We start from the raw sequence: 15059 nt of genomic DNA, 5'->3' as shown, positions 1-15059 counted from the left end.
TCACAGCTCAAAGCTTGAGGCCTAAGGGCAAGTGAAGAGGAGGGGCGGAGGGAGGGAAAGGATAGCATGCTCGAAATAAATGGAGCAGAAAGAGAAATCTGGAATCCACACTGCCTTCAGGGCCCCAATGCCAAACAGGTTCAGCCTGATACTAGGAGAGCAAATATATGGAGAGAATTCAGACAGATCCCCCCCCCACACACACACACCTGTACCTGAGCTGCGGTGTTAAACAAGGCAGCAGCCCTAGCCCAGTTTTGAAGGCAAGCGTTTAAGTTGAGAGGGGATTTGGGGAAAGGGGGAGTCTCCTGAAGCCACACATTTTCTTCAATCCCTGAGTCATTCGGAATGAGGGGAAAGGAGGTGGCTTCGCCATGTGTCCTCCACTGACCCTTTCGGCTCGCCTTGTGCTTTTTTATTTTACCTGTTGAAAAAGAAGCCCCATAAGCCTCCACGCCTAGCAATACTGTGGCTCATGAAAGTCATAGAACAGAAGGGGTCAGGGCCTGACTAGGTTCATCAGCACTGAAATAATTAGGGCCCTAAACTGAGTGTGACAAAAAGATGGGGGGGCAGAGTGGGGAATGGATTTATTTCCAAATCCGGCATAGGGAGCTCTGTGTTTTTCCATAGAAGCAGCCTCCATTGACAGCTTATGCATCAATCCAAAAAGAGTATTAAAGAGGGTACAGATATGCATAACAAGTGGATATGCTTATTTTATGCATAGGTGATAATTTTGAGGCAATTACAATGGATTAGAAATACAATACTGTACAGCTCAGCGTAATGGAGAAGATTGTGGCCAGGGGATCTGCATGCTTGTTCAGTCTGCTGAGGGACCTTGGGCCTGTCACTGCCTCTCAGCCTAACCCAGGCATAGGCAAACTTGGCCCTCCAGATGTTTTGGGACTACAACTCCCATCATCCCTAGCAAACAGGACTAGTGGTCAGCGATGATGGGAGTTGTAGTCCCAAAACATCTGGAGGGTCAAGTTTGCCTATGCCTGGCCTAAACTACCTCACAGATTAAATTAAATGAGGAGGCGGAGAACCATATAGGCCATCTTGAGCTCAGGGTGTCTTGTAATAACATCATGGGCCCTGGTAAAAATAGGGAGGAGAAGGAGACACCTTTTGATGGCATAGGAGCTTATCACAGTTACATTCAGAGGAAGGGGAAGGTGTTCTGTATAGGGCCCCTCTCGGCTGTTGGGGTTTTGGGGGCGGGGAGTGGATTCTGACACAATAATAGGACATTCACATTAAATTTAAAACCTGGGCAGTTATGGTTAGAAAAGTGGCCGGGATTTTATCAGGAAGTTACAGAATATGCACTGACCCAAAATTGCCCCCAAAGTTTTGCAGGCAAAAAATATTGAATGTGGGATCACATATAATCACTTGCTGTAGCATCCTGAACCCAACTCATCATGAACACACACAACGAACTGAATGTCTAGAGATGCTCTTGCACTACATAGTATCCCAGGTGAGCTGTGTGGAAGTGAGGCCAACATTGTGCTTTCCACATGCCATATTTTTGAAGCTTGGCAGAAATGCGATGCCTTCAGAGCCAGTTGTGTGCTGGACCCCCTTTTATATGTGTATTATTGTTGTAAAAATGTGTTGTGTAGTGGGAGGGGGGAAATGGTTGTCTGAGAGAATATTATTCACACCTGAGCAAAATTTGGGAATCTCTATTCCCTCTATTCATCTTCCAAATCAACCTGCATAGGAGATGAAAGAGGATCACATAAAGCCTGTGAGAGCACCTGTTGTGGCTCCCTGCCAGAAGGTGCTACAATCAGAGAACTGTTAAGTTACTACAACAGGCCTACCTATGGCTTGTAGGAAGTATCCTGAAGTGATCCAAGGGGCAGGATGTTAGGATGTTGTAAGTTAGTTAATTTAACCAAGAAACAGGCCCAGGATAGACAAAGTGGGCAATACCAGTAAATACCATTGATTAAGTTTCGTGACCACAGGGTACATGGAATCACTTGGTTAAAAAAAAAACAAAATAGTGACTGTCTGGAGGCACCCCTTACTTTTTCATCACTATATCAGTCAGATATTTCAACTCTCAACCCCAGACTCTCACTGAAAACTCACCCTTCCATCACATAAGGGACCTAGGAAGCTGCCTTATACTGAGTCAGACTTTTGGTTCACCTAGCTTCATAGTGTCTACACTGACTGTCAGCAGCTCTCCAGGACTTTAGGTAAAAGTCTGCATTCAAAGCAGATGCTCCACTATTGAAGTGTAGCACCTTCTTTTTACCAGCTTGAAAACTTCAGCCAATCTTTCTTTCTTTCTTTCTAGATCATCCCTACTCCATCCACATGACCCGGAAGCTGTACGCCGGCTCCCTCGGCCAATAAAGCAAGATGAGCGCCGCAACCCCAGTTGGCCACGACTGGACCTAATGGTCAGGGGTCCCTTTACCTTTACTCCATCCAGAGGACTCTATGTGACTTCTTTTCTAAAGACAAAGAAGGGTGTGGATCTCTAGTTGGCATAAGCCATCAGGGTGGAATCCACAATATGGGGTCATTGACTCTGGGTGTTTCAAGCAACTGTGTTGGCCCAACTAATTTATGTTCCTTACTAAACTCAAAGCTGATCTTTATTGATTTCATGATGTGCAGAAGTGTTTGCTCTTTGCTAAACATAGAGCAGCAACTATTGCAATGCCTTCAACGTTAAAAAAGTGGGGGGGGAGGGAGTCCTGAGTTCAAATCAGTTCAAAGCCCTGAATTTAACTGAGTGACCTTGTGGAAATCATCATCACTCAGCCTTGTCATTTCCAAAATGGGGAGTGTTAGTGACCCATACCCTGGCAAGGTTCTGTCCCAGGCCAGAGAACCAGCAAAGAGTCCCGTGCTTTCAGGGGCTTCCCACTCTTCTTGTGACATGAAAGTAAACAAGATAAATTTGGGGAAGCAATTGGGACAATAACTCAATAATACTAATACCCATCTACATATCTATATAATAGCCATCTCTTAACAATCTATTTCTGCCCATCTGTGCAATGTCATGCTCAGAGGGTATGATAAATACATTTGGGAGAGATGGGGGGGGGGGTATAAACTGCACTTGGCCTGTACAGAAGTGGCTTTTAATTCATGGCCTTTAATTAATGACAAATTACACTTATCCAATCCAGTACCTGCTCTACATGTTAAGAAGTAAGCATATATTACAAAGTCAGCTTAGATGCCTTGGTTGTCCCTCTAATTTTCTGCTGCTTGTTAAACCTATCAGTCTCTGACCTTGAAACATGCAACATTTGACCAATGCGGAAGAGAAATGGTGGGCCTCAAGACATTTTGCTGCCAAATGTCAATGCCCCCCCCTCCAATACCCACTAGGGCCGTCACATTAAAATCTCTTCCCATACCATTCACATGCATTGAGGCAGAGGCTTAATACTATAAACAGGTTATTCAAATATCACAAACTGGTCGCTGGCAACAGGGTTGATTTTAAACGTTTTGGGTTTTATTCCAAATTAAATTGGGGGGTCAGGAGATATATGTGCCGGGATTTTGATGCCAGCAATTTTGTGTGGCTGCTGGGGGAAAATATGCATGAATGAGGATCTCCCATCCTACAATAAGCATCTATCTGGAAGGACCCACCAACACCTGCCCTTATTTATCCCCCTCAGTCCCACTTGAAGCAGGCATGCCTTCTTGCTGTATGGCAGAGATGGCTCAAGAAGCAAAACTGTGTGAACTGTCAAGTATTACAAATCCACACACATTCAGGGCACACAGTTTGAGCACTTAAACAGCCTTCACCAACCTGGTGCCCTCCAGATATTTTGGACTACAACTCCCATCAGCCCCAGCCAGCAGAAGAATGGATTTGTGACTTTCTTCTCCATCTAGAGAAATCTAAAGGAATGCAAGTGCTCCATGTGGAGACCCATATATGACACACAAAAATGATTTCTTCATATGCTTAACACACCCATTGAAATCTGTGTGACTTAAGAACCTTTAACTTTGACTGCATTCTTCACTAAGATTCTCTTAGAATCCATGCTTAAGCTCAGCATCTCATTAGCATTTGTGTTTGAATAGCAATAGCATTTGGAATCATAGTCATGGACTGGGGCTCCATTGTGAAAGACCCTGCATATCAGTAGAAGATGCTCCCTGCTACAAAGAGTTTACAGTTCATATTAATGGGACAAAACAAGATGGACGCTTGTGAAAACACTGCAGCGATATTTGACCAGCATTCTTCAATGGGCAACTGTTTGTAATCCGTATTGAGTAGAATGTAGAGAATGTAATTGGAAGAAGAGAATGTAATTAAAAGAAGTCAATTCAGCAGATGTTTGGAGCGTGCTTCAGTTATGAAAGACAACACATGAGAATTCACCAGAGGTGATTGTAAGAAAATGTCGCACGTAGGCAATGAGGACTAACACCACTGGCAAAGCTGAGGGAGGAATCAGCATTGCTGTAGATGCCGCAGTGACTGGCAGGGCATTCTAGGCAATGAGCAGTAAGTCAGACATCTCTCCCAATATGATTAAAAGCTCAAACCTGTCACATAGCTCCATGCCCTCTAGTAACTGTGATGCACAGGTTTGGGAACAGCATTCTGAGCCAAAAGCTGAGCAGTTAATCAGTGTGGCTTGTATTTGACTCTCATATAAAAGATTAACACTGCCTGGGAGATGGCTTATCTATGTGGTTGTCAAGACTTGCAGCCACAAATGTGACACTTAATTAACTTGCATTGTGCTGCCTTTTCTTGGAAGCAGAATGCTTGCATTCATTGCTTCCTGCAACCTCCCCATAACATGTCTTGAATCCTGCATTCACTTAGCTGCATGTGAACAACATTGTTCCCTTTCAGAGGGAGTGTACACTGCTCTGCTATGCAGCATTGCCAGAAAGTTCAGCTTTCCCTGAGTTGCTTAAGGATGTGCCAGTCTTGTTAACAACTCCTAGTCTTTTTCTCATATGCATAAAGGCTCAGCGCTTGAGCTTTGTTGCTTAGGTAGATAGGTCTGAAATGAAAGGTTTCTCCCTAGCCTCTTGCACTGAAGGATGGGCGTTCAGTTTCTGCTCCAATCTCTATAGCTTTGAAGAAGTGCCTCTGTAATCTTTACAAGGCTTTGGCAAGATGGGTGCTTCGGATACACAAGGCGCAGCTAACCGTCTGATCTGATTGCAATATTCACCCCTGCCAAGTCCCCACCTTTCCTATCTTACCATACCAAGGCAAGTTAATAAATCTACTTCACAGGTTCACAGAGCTGTACATATTTGGAAATGGTAGCATACCCTCCAACATTTCTCCGATGCAAATAGGGGCATCCTATTCCATAATGATAATTTTACTATTTATACCCCACACATCTAACTGGGTTGCCCCAGCGCCACTCTGGGCAGCTTCAAACATATATAAAAAACATAATTAAACATTAAACATTCAAAAATCTTCCTACAGGATTGCCTTCAGACAGCTCGGGGATCGGAAAACTCCATACCCTCCAACATTTCTCCAATAAAAAAGGGACATCCTAAGGAAAATCAGAAACCGGGATCAAATCAGAAACCGGGATGGCTTCTCTAAATCAGGGAGGTTCCTGGAAAACAGGAGCACTTGGAGGGCCTGTTGTAGCCAGCCAGATAAACTATGCCATCTGGTAGCTCTGTAAATTCTGTGTCAGCTTTAAGCAAACTCAACATTTGTGGATCTTTCCAAGATAATACAGTCCACCAGTGCTGTAGTAGTAATATTTCTCAGCTCAGGAACAGGGAACTTGTTCTCCAGATGTTGCTGGACTCAAGCTCCCATCAGCCCCAGACAACATGGTCGGGAGTAAGACATGATAGGAGCTGTAGTCCCTGCACCCAGGACCCAGGCTTTGTACCTGAAAACCATCACAGTAGCATGCTGCTTCAAATGGCAAACACTCAAAAGCATCAGTCCTAGCTGTCTAAAGGCCCATAATACAAAACAGAGCTCTGAATACCAGACACTGGGTAACAGCAGCAGGAGAAGGCTGATGCCCTCATTGTAGGTGGGGTTCCTAGAGACAGGAGGCTGGATTTGAAGAACCATTGGTTCGCAGGTCTGGAGTTGCTCAAGACTGCCAGGAAAGGGTGTAAGGTAAAGGTAAAGGTACCCCTGCCCGTACGGGCCAGTCTTGACAGACTCTGGGGTTGTGCGCCCATCTCACTTAAGAGGCCAGGGGCCAGCGCTGTCCGGAGACACTTCCGGGTCACGTGGCCAGCGTGACATCGCTGCTCTGGCGAGCCAGAGCCGCACACGGAAACGCCGTTTACCTTCCCGCTGGTAAGCGGTCCCTATTTATCTACTTGCACCTGGAGGTGCTTTCGAACTGCTAGGTTGGCAGGCGCTGGGACCGAGCAGCGGGAGCGCACCCCGCCGCAGGGATTCGAACCGCCGACCTTTCGATCGGCAAGTCCTAGGCGCTGAGGCTTTAACCCACAGCGCCACCTGCGTCCTAGGAAAGGGTGTGCTTGAGTGCAAAAAAATGCACATCAGTGTGCTTAGTAGCAGAGCAATACTTCTAACCTCTGAACTCGTATCCCATTTCACGAACGCTTTGTCACTTTCTGTATCCCTATGGGGGATTTACTCTCACGCTTTGGTTTCTGCTGGCCCCTGAAAAGGTTGGTGCGTATATTTCGCGAGCAAATAAAGAATGATAACTGAGGTGCAAAAGTCCCATCTGATGATTAATTCTGTTCCTGTACAAAGAAGCTCTGTGGTAGAAGCTGGAGCCAGGATTAATGGCATACCTTGAAGTGGAGTGGTTTATGTAAGGAAATAGAGCTGGCAGCCTGCCCCACCCAAGGCTCTATTTAGCACCTGATGGAGTCCCCCACCTGTTGCACTGCAGTAGCAGCTTATCCTTTAATATTATATAAAGGGTAATTTCAAAACTTGGATTCTCCACTTGCTTTCCACTCTAGCCAAGCACACGCGGTTTGGGTCACTCCCCCCACCCTAGTTTATATGGAGATTCCTGTACAAGTGTCTGTGTGATGAGTCAGCCTTATGGCCAAATTGCACATTTACCCATGGGCGTGTTGATCTTTCCCCCAATAATTTAACCTGAAAGCAGACTCAGAGACTGCATGTTTCCAGTGCAAAGGGAGGAGGAGGTGCAGGTGCTTAACCCTTTCCCTCCTATTCATTTCCCCACTCTTCACTCCTCCTCCAAGCTCCTATTCACCCCCTTAGGAGACAGTGGGAAATATATAGATCCTCATATATTTTCTGCTAATATGTTTCTGTGTCAGGTGGGGGGGTTGGAAAGGAAAGGGTTAAGCAGCGATCCTTCTGCTGATTATCCATGAAACCTGTCACCTCAGAAGCTGCTTTTGAGGTGTGTGTTTTTAAATGATGCATCTGGAGTAGTGGGCTGTGTCCTACAATAAATCTGTAAATCTTTTAGGCTCTGAGCAACAGATACCCATATCAAGATTTGTAAACAGGACTAACTCATTTCCCTTGAACAATCCCAAATTTACACCAAGGGTGGGAGGGTGGGAAAGTCTGACAAAGACTGCAGTGCCTGAAAGCACTACTTGCCCCCTTATATTTTTCCCCAGAGTTGACCTGGATGGGCAAAGTCTTCAACCAGGTCCTCCCTAAAGCCCCATCCCAGCGTGAGGTCTCATTTGGTTCCTGAATTCTCATGGGGTTTTCCTGACCCCAGGATGGCCACAGGAAGTGGGAAACTGTACTGCCCAGAGCATTGGAGCCAGAAACTGCTGGGAGCCACCCACCACCAATGGACCTGGCCTCAAACACTGCTCCTGGTAAGTGGGGGAACAGGGATTTCCATGCAGAAGCTCCCAGGTCCAATTCACAGCATCTTCAGGTAAGGCTGGGAATGTTGGAGACCCACTGCCAGTCAGTGAAGACAATACTCAACTAGTTGGAGCAATGGCCTGCCTCAGCATAAGGCAGCTTCTTCTGTTCTGAGGAGAAGCCATATAATGTGGGAATTCCTATACATCCGTGTTCTCCTCAGTAGTGTTTCGGTTGTGCCTCTGCCTGCTGTTCCCTGACAGGACTTCTATGCACAATGGATGAATGCAAAACCACACCTTTGAAAACAACAGGTAAAATTTCCTCGTTTAACTGCACGACTAAGTTCCTGGCCCTTTATCTTTCTTGCGCCAGACAGTCCGGGGTGACTTGCGGCAGACTCATTGACCTGACTCCTGAAAGTATTGTGCTCGAAGGGGTGTTGTAGTTGAGAGTAAATATATAATTATAGTCCGCAGGCAGTCTGAGAAAGCAAAATAAGAACTGCTGAGTTTATTAAGAGCCAAAGATGAAAGCTTTCAGAGCTAAATTGAAGCTGCGTGAGCAATACAAAAGCTATTTCGGGTTCCGTGTGGTTCCCCAAGACATCAAACCTCTCAAAGGGGTGATGACAATACCTCACGATCAAACAATGGCAAAGGATAACCTGAGGCATCTGTCTTAGGACAGAAGCAGTTCTTATTTTCTACAAGGACTAGTTCCTCCCCCTCCTCCACCCCCACCCAGCTGCCGTGCAGAGTCCTACCACCTCTTCCCTTTGAAATTACGCATGGAAGGAAAATACATTTCTGTCACTTACACACAATAGAAAACTTGCAGCTATGACTTCAATATGACATCAGCCAGCCAAACCGATTGCAAGGCACCAGTTTGAGGAAGGCTGTTCTACTACGGGAATGGCATCACTGCCTAAGTGCCTAAAATGTATCCCTGATTGTGTGTGAATCTGTACTACTTGACAGTTCACACAGATTGACTTCTTGAGACATTTCTGCCTTACAGCAAGAAGGCATACCAGATTCTTTTTCTGGACACCAGGTGAATGCTCAGTTTGCTATTCCAGAGTCAGATTTTTCCTTGATAGATTTTTCCTCCACCACCCAGTGCACTCTTAAAAATTAGTTTCTTTTATTTGTGACTCATATTTAAAAAACTCTAATATTATTGTTCTTAGCACTAAAGCAGGGATGGGGAATCTGTAGCCCTCCAGATGTTGTTGGGCACCATGTCCCATCAGCCCCAGTAAACATGGCCAATACTAAGGGATGGTGGGAATTGTAGTCTTGAGGACTACAAGGGCTCCATTCCTACATTAAAGGATAAAGGTAAAGGGACCCCTGACCATTAGGTCCAGTCATGTCCGACTCTGGGGTTGCGGCGCTCATCTCGCTTTATTGGCCGAGGGAGCCGGCTTACAGCTTCCAGGTCATGTGGCCAGCATGACTAAGCCGTTTCTAGTGAACCAGAGCAGCGCACAGAAACGGCGTTTACCTTCCCCTGGAGCGGTACCTATTTATCTACTTGTACTTTGACGTGCTTTCAAACTACTAGGTTGGCAGGAGCTGGGACCGAGCAACGGGAGCTCCCCCCATCGCAGGGATTCAAACCACCAACCTTCTGATCAGCAAGTCCTAGGCTCTGTGGTTTAAACCACAGCGCCACCCACATCCCTTATTCCTACATTAAGCTGTTTCTATTCCCCCCCCCCCCTAGAGTTTAGGTATGCAGAGTGCCATCACCTAATCTTGTCATATTGACAGTCAAATGATATTGGGCAAAGCAACTGGATTTGTTGGGCCAAAACACACCCTTCTCTTTCTAGGCTGGAGGGGGAACCATCTGAGCATATGGAGTCATGCATTGATTCTTCAGAGCACTTTTTTGCACATGGGTTAACAGTTTCAAGTCTACCCAACACCCTATGGCCCCTCCTTGGGCACTGGGTGCTATTCCTGGATCTACTGCTGGCCTGGTATGTGACTGTTATACCATCCCCCTTGCACTTCTGTTTCCCCTTCCACCTATCCTGTCTGGTCTGATTAAAGTAGAATTCTGTGCTTAGCGAGAATTATCCATCTAGTGAGATAAAATGCATCATCCAGTTAAGATCAACTTGCTTCAGAGTAATTCCTTGAGGTACAATAGCAAACACATATTTATCAAGCTTATTGGAACAGTGTCACCAAACTGTCTTCATGCATTTTCTGGGAACCTGTGATATGAGGAGCCGGTATTAGGAACGCAGGAAGCTGCCTTAAACTGAGTCAGACCAATAGTCCACGTTGCTCACAATTGTCTCTGCAGAGTTTTCAGATAGGAAGTCTTTCCCAGCCTTACCTGGGTTTGAACTTGTGACATTCTACTTGCAGAGCAAATTCTCTACCACTAAGCTATGGCCCTTGCCATAATATGTGCCCTTCACAATTCATATAGTAGTGGTGTACATCATATGGCCAAACCCATCTGTTCCCTATGTTATCCAAGTGTGACACAACTTCCCTCACCACACACATACAAATATACACACCTTTCAGTAGAAGCTATCAACATTCATGTTAATTTTCTTCTTTTTCTTCCTTCTTAATTTAAATATTTTGTCCCATTGCTATGGACCATCCTGTGGGTGGGCCATCCATTGCTGGTGGAAGGACTTTCACTGGGCTCTCACAAGCCAGCACCAGGTTTTTGTTGTTGTTTTTAGATTTGGGATATCTCATGGGAAATGTTATTCAGTGTTACCCAAAGCAGGGGTGAGGGGGATAAGGAAAAATAGCATTAAAAAGTAGGGGGGGGGGAATAGGCTGAAAGTTCCAAAATGGAGAAGATGGGCCAAATCATTCCCTCACAGGTGTTATATCAATATTCTGGAGTAAAGAAGCAGTGGTTGCTCTCCATTTCTGACAGTGTGAGTTATAACTAGGGATGGGCAATTGTATCCATTTTAGTTTCTCTCATTTTTCCAGTCCTTTGTTCAGTTCTCCACACCCATTTGCTTTCTATTTATCTTTTAAAATAGTCCTCAGGAAACTTCATCAACATTTTAGTGTGAATTTCTCCTAGTATGCACATTTTTTGCAAAGCAATTTCCACAAATATATTGCATTTACCTAGTGGTTGGAAGATCTGCGACACTCAACATGCAAAGTCCATTTAAAAGCTTGATCATCTTGTCTGTTGAAGAGTTCTATAGTGGGGATGCAGGTGGCACTGTGGTCTAAACCACTGAGCCTCTTGGGCTTGCCAATCGGAAGGTCGCTGGTTCAGATCTTCACGATGGGGTGAGCTCCCACTGCTCTGTCCCAGCTTCTGCCAACCTAGCAGTTTGAAAGCACACTAGTGCAAATAGATAAATAGGTACCACTGTGGTGAGAAAATGAATGGCATTTCCATGCTCTCTGGCTTCCATCACAGTGTTCTGTTGCACCAAAAGTGGTTTAGTCATGCTGGCCACATGATCCGGAAAGCTGTCTGTGGACAAATGCCGGCTCCCTCAGCCTGAAAGCCAGATAAGTGCCACACCCCATAGTCACCTTTGACTGAACTTAACCGTCCAGAGGTCATTTACCTTTACCTTATAAAACTTTACTGCAGTGTTTTGACATTTTCAATGAAGGAATTGACCAACTGTGGATTTGGGAGTACAGTGGTACCTCGGGATAAGAACTTAATTCGTTCTGGAGGTCTGTTCTTAACCTGAGGTACTTTAGCTAATGGGGCCTCCCACTGCCGCCACGCCGCCACCACACGATTTCTGTTCTCATCCTGAAGCAAAGTTCTTAACCTGAGGTACTATTTCTGGGTTAGCAGAGTCTGTAACCTGAAGTGTCTGTAACCCGGTACCACTGTAGGTTTCTTTTCTCCTTATAGACCATGTTCGATATAACAAGTTATGCAATGATTATTATCAGATGCTATGGTACTGTAAAATTAACCTGAGAGGATGTGTCCCCACCAAAACAGACCTTTATACGATAAAGAGCATGCATGGTGCAGTTAACCCTCCTCTTAAAATCAACGATGCACAAAAGACATTCAAATGAGATACAAATATTTGAGAGTGATAAAAAGACCACTCACAAAATGAAAGTCTGTTTGCAGGCATCGGGGTGGTGCATTGAGGTGATTTGAATATTAATTGGATTTTGTTTGATATTTGCATGCTTATCAGTGGAGGTAAAAGACTCTGAAGCACTCAAGCAGCTCACAGGCACGCAACTCAAACCCGTAAAACTTTGTTCTCACTGTGAAATAAAACATTCTAGGACTAGGTGATTACAGGCGAATGAAAGGCAGAGCAGAGGAGTAGGTCTAATGGTTGCTTGAGATACAATATAAAATGGCCTTTTGCACTCTAAATTATTATATATAATACCCATCCCCACCATTACCTAGTATTGATTTTATTTCTGAAACAATCCTGACATCAGTGAATACTGGAAACTCTTGCAAACTTTCACAAGCTGCTCTTCTATTCTGATTGGACAGAAGAATGAGCATTTGAGTTATTCTGTCCTCACTGCATCATGTGTCATGTCAACGTCATTTTCCCCTTCAAATGGGGGGGGGGCACAAAATACGCATATAATCTTTTTTTAAAAAATGAAACCTATATTTGAAATCACAAAAGTATGTTACCACTTTTAAGTATAAAATGCAGAGACTTTTTAATTGGATTCACTTGCAATGCATACAGGGCTAGCCAGAAAAAATCCAGATGTTTCCTCTTGGTAGGTTCTAAGAAATACTGCTGGGGCCCACTGTGATCTGTGTGCATAGTGTGCACCACTACAATACCCCTTTCCTCCAAGACAACTGTCCGTACATTTGTACATAGTTGCTTTGTTGCTTAAAGCTACATTCCATGACATTTAGAAGCTGGCACAGAGTGCCAAGAAATCCCCAGAACTGAGAATTGGAGGGTCCAAAGCAGTTATATGGGATGCAGGTGGCGCTATGGGTTAAACCACAGAGCCTAGGGCTTGCCGATCAGAAGGTCGGCGGTTCGAATTCCCACGACAGGGTGAGCTCCCGTTGCCCGGTCCCAGCTCCTGCCAATAATAATAATAATAATAATAATAATAATAATAATAAATTTTATTTATATCCCGCCCTCCCCAGCCGAAGCCAGGCTCAGGGCAGCTAACAACAATAAAACAGTACAAATGTACAGCACAAACAACACTCTAAAATCCTTCACTATAAAATTAATTAAATTCAAGCCACTGGCCACCATTGGGCCAGAGCTCCACGAAGATTGCCAAGGGAGGGAGTCAGGCTGCGCCCTGATCAAAGGCCAGGTGGAACAGCTCTGTCTTGCAGGCCCTGCGGAAAGATGTCAAGTCCCGCAGGGCCCTAGTCTCTTGTGACAGAGTGTTCCACCAGGTCGGAGCCACAGCCGAAAAAGCCCTGGCTCTAGTTGAGGCCAGCCTAACTTCTCTGTGGCCTGGGACCTTCAAGATGTTTTTATTTGAAGACCGTAAGTTTCTCTGTGGGGCATACCAGGAGAGGCGGTCCCGGAGGTACGAGGGTCCTAGGCCAACCTATTAGTTTGAAAGCACGTCAAAGTGCAAGTAGATAAATAGGTACCACTCCGGCGGGAAGGTAAACGGCATTTCCGTGTGCTGCTCCGGTTCGCCAGAAGCCGCTTAGTCATGCTGGCCACATGACCCGGAAGCTGTATGCTGGCTCCCTCAGCCAGTAAAGTGAGATGAGCGCTGCAACCCCAGAGTCATCCGTGACTGGACCCCATCCACAGTAGGCCAGCCCCCCAATTTTTTGACCTGTCCTACTGTCACTTTTGTGTGTGTGTGTGTGTGTGTGTGTGTGTGTGTGTGTGTGTGTGTGTTTTATAGTGCTTCATACTATTCTGGGCAGTACAGACACACTGCGAGGGAATAGTGTAGTTTTATGCATAGGCAGAATTGCTTTATACACACTCTGAGCACTAGAGCAGAGGCAAAATGGTATTACTCTTTAGCAGGGTGACTGCGTTGTAGTGAGTTGGCTGAGTCAATCTAATTAAACCCAAGTTGGCTCAGACAAAATGAGTCTGCAATGAGAGTACGGCAGGCAGACCCAAATATCACAAAGAGGATCTTGTTGTCTGGGGCCTTCAGCAATATTGCACAGATAATAATTATTGAAATAAAACTCTGTGCCCTTTAGTAGTCGTCTGCAGTGATTCAAAAATAAGCAGCCTATTGCAGGCAGAGGGCCTTCCAACAGGTTAACAAGTTCTTCACCAACAGAACAATCCACTTTTGCCCCATTGGCTTAGTGGTTCTCTCTTCCAACAGTATCTCAGGGAGAATATCTCTCTCCCGTGGAACACACTTCAAAGAAGCTTTTGATACAGCTCCATTTCAATATGAAAAGAACAGGAGACCTGTTCTCTGGAGACCCTGAATGGGCCCTGGTTTATTTCATGTGATAATCTCAGCATGGGGCTTAAAAGGGGAAAGAGGGAGGGTTTTTTAAAGGTTAATCGCAAACTGACTGTTGCATTCACTGCAGGAATGGCAGATTGATGGTCACCATTAATCACTGACCACAGGGGTAGAGGTAACGTGGAAACGCAGGAGGGGGGGCCTGGGTGAGGTTGAAGAATGCAGGGCAAGGGTGCCTAGGCGCGAGCCAGGGTCCAATCAGCAAAGAACCTGAGCTGTAGCTGATGGTGAGACACGTGGCCTCCACACCTGCTCTCTGCTGGAAGCTCTGGGACTTTGGAGTAACATATTTTTCATCGGTGGGGAGGGGGATCTGCGTATGTCAGCAATATGAAGTCGTATCTACACAGCCATGAAAAGAAAGGCAGAAAGAAAGTTTACACGAAGTTCTTTCTGCGTGCACACACATTTATTTGCATTATGACTATACGGGGACAAATCTTTGAGCCGTAGGCTTCAGTTTGGGAGGCAGGCTTTACTCAGCAAATGCAGAGCTTTGCTAGAAGAAAAGGCAGAGGGGTGATAAAAGAAAGAACTTCATATATGGAAATCTTAATACATGGAGAATGAAAGCACTTGATTGGGAATGGCAGTTTTATTGTATTTGTCGGCCTTTGGGCCATTTCTCATCATTGAATTAAACCCTGTTGGAATTGTGTTTGTGTGAAAACAGTAAAAGCAATAAAAGGCCACCCAAGTTAGGTCGGTGTAGGCCGCTGATTCAGCATTTTCCAATCAGCTAATAACAGGTTTTCTATGCTTCTGACCCAGAT

The sequence above is a fragment of the Podarcis cretensis genome, assembly GCF_951804945.1.
Source record: "Podarcis cretensis genome assembly, chromosome: 1".
In the NCBI taxonomy this organism is placed as follows: Eukaryota; Metazoa; Chordata; class Lepidosauria; order Squamata; family Lacertidae; genus Podarcis; species Podarcis cretensis.
This window is presented reverse-complemented; position numbering follows the sequence as displayed.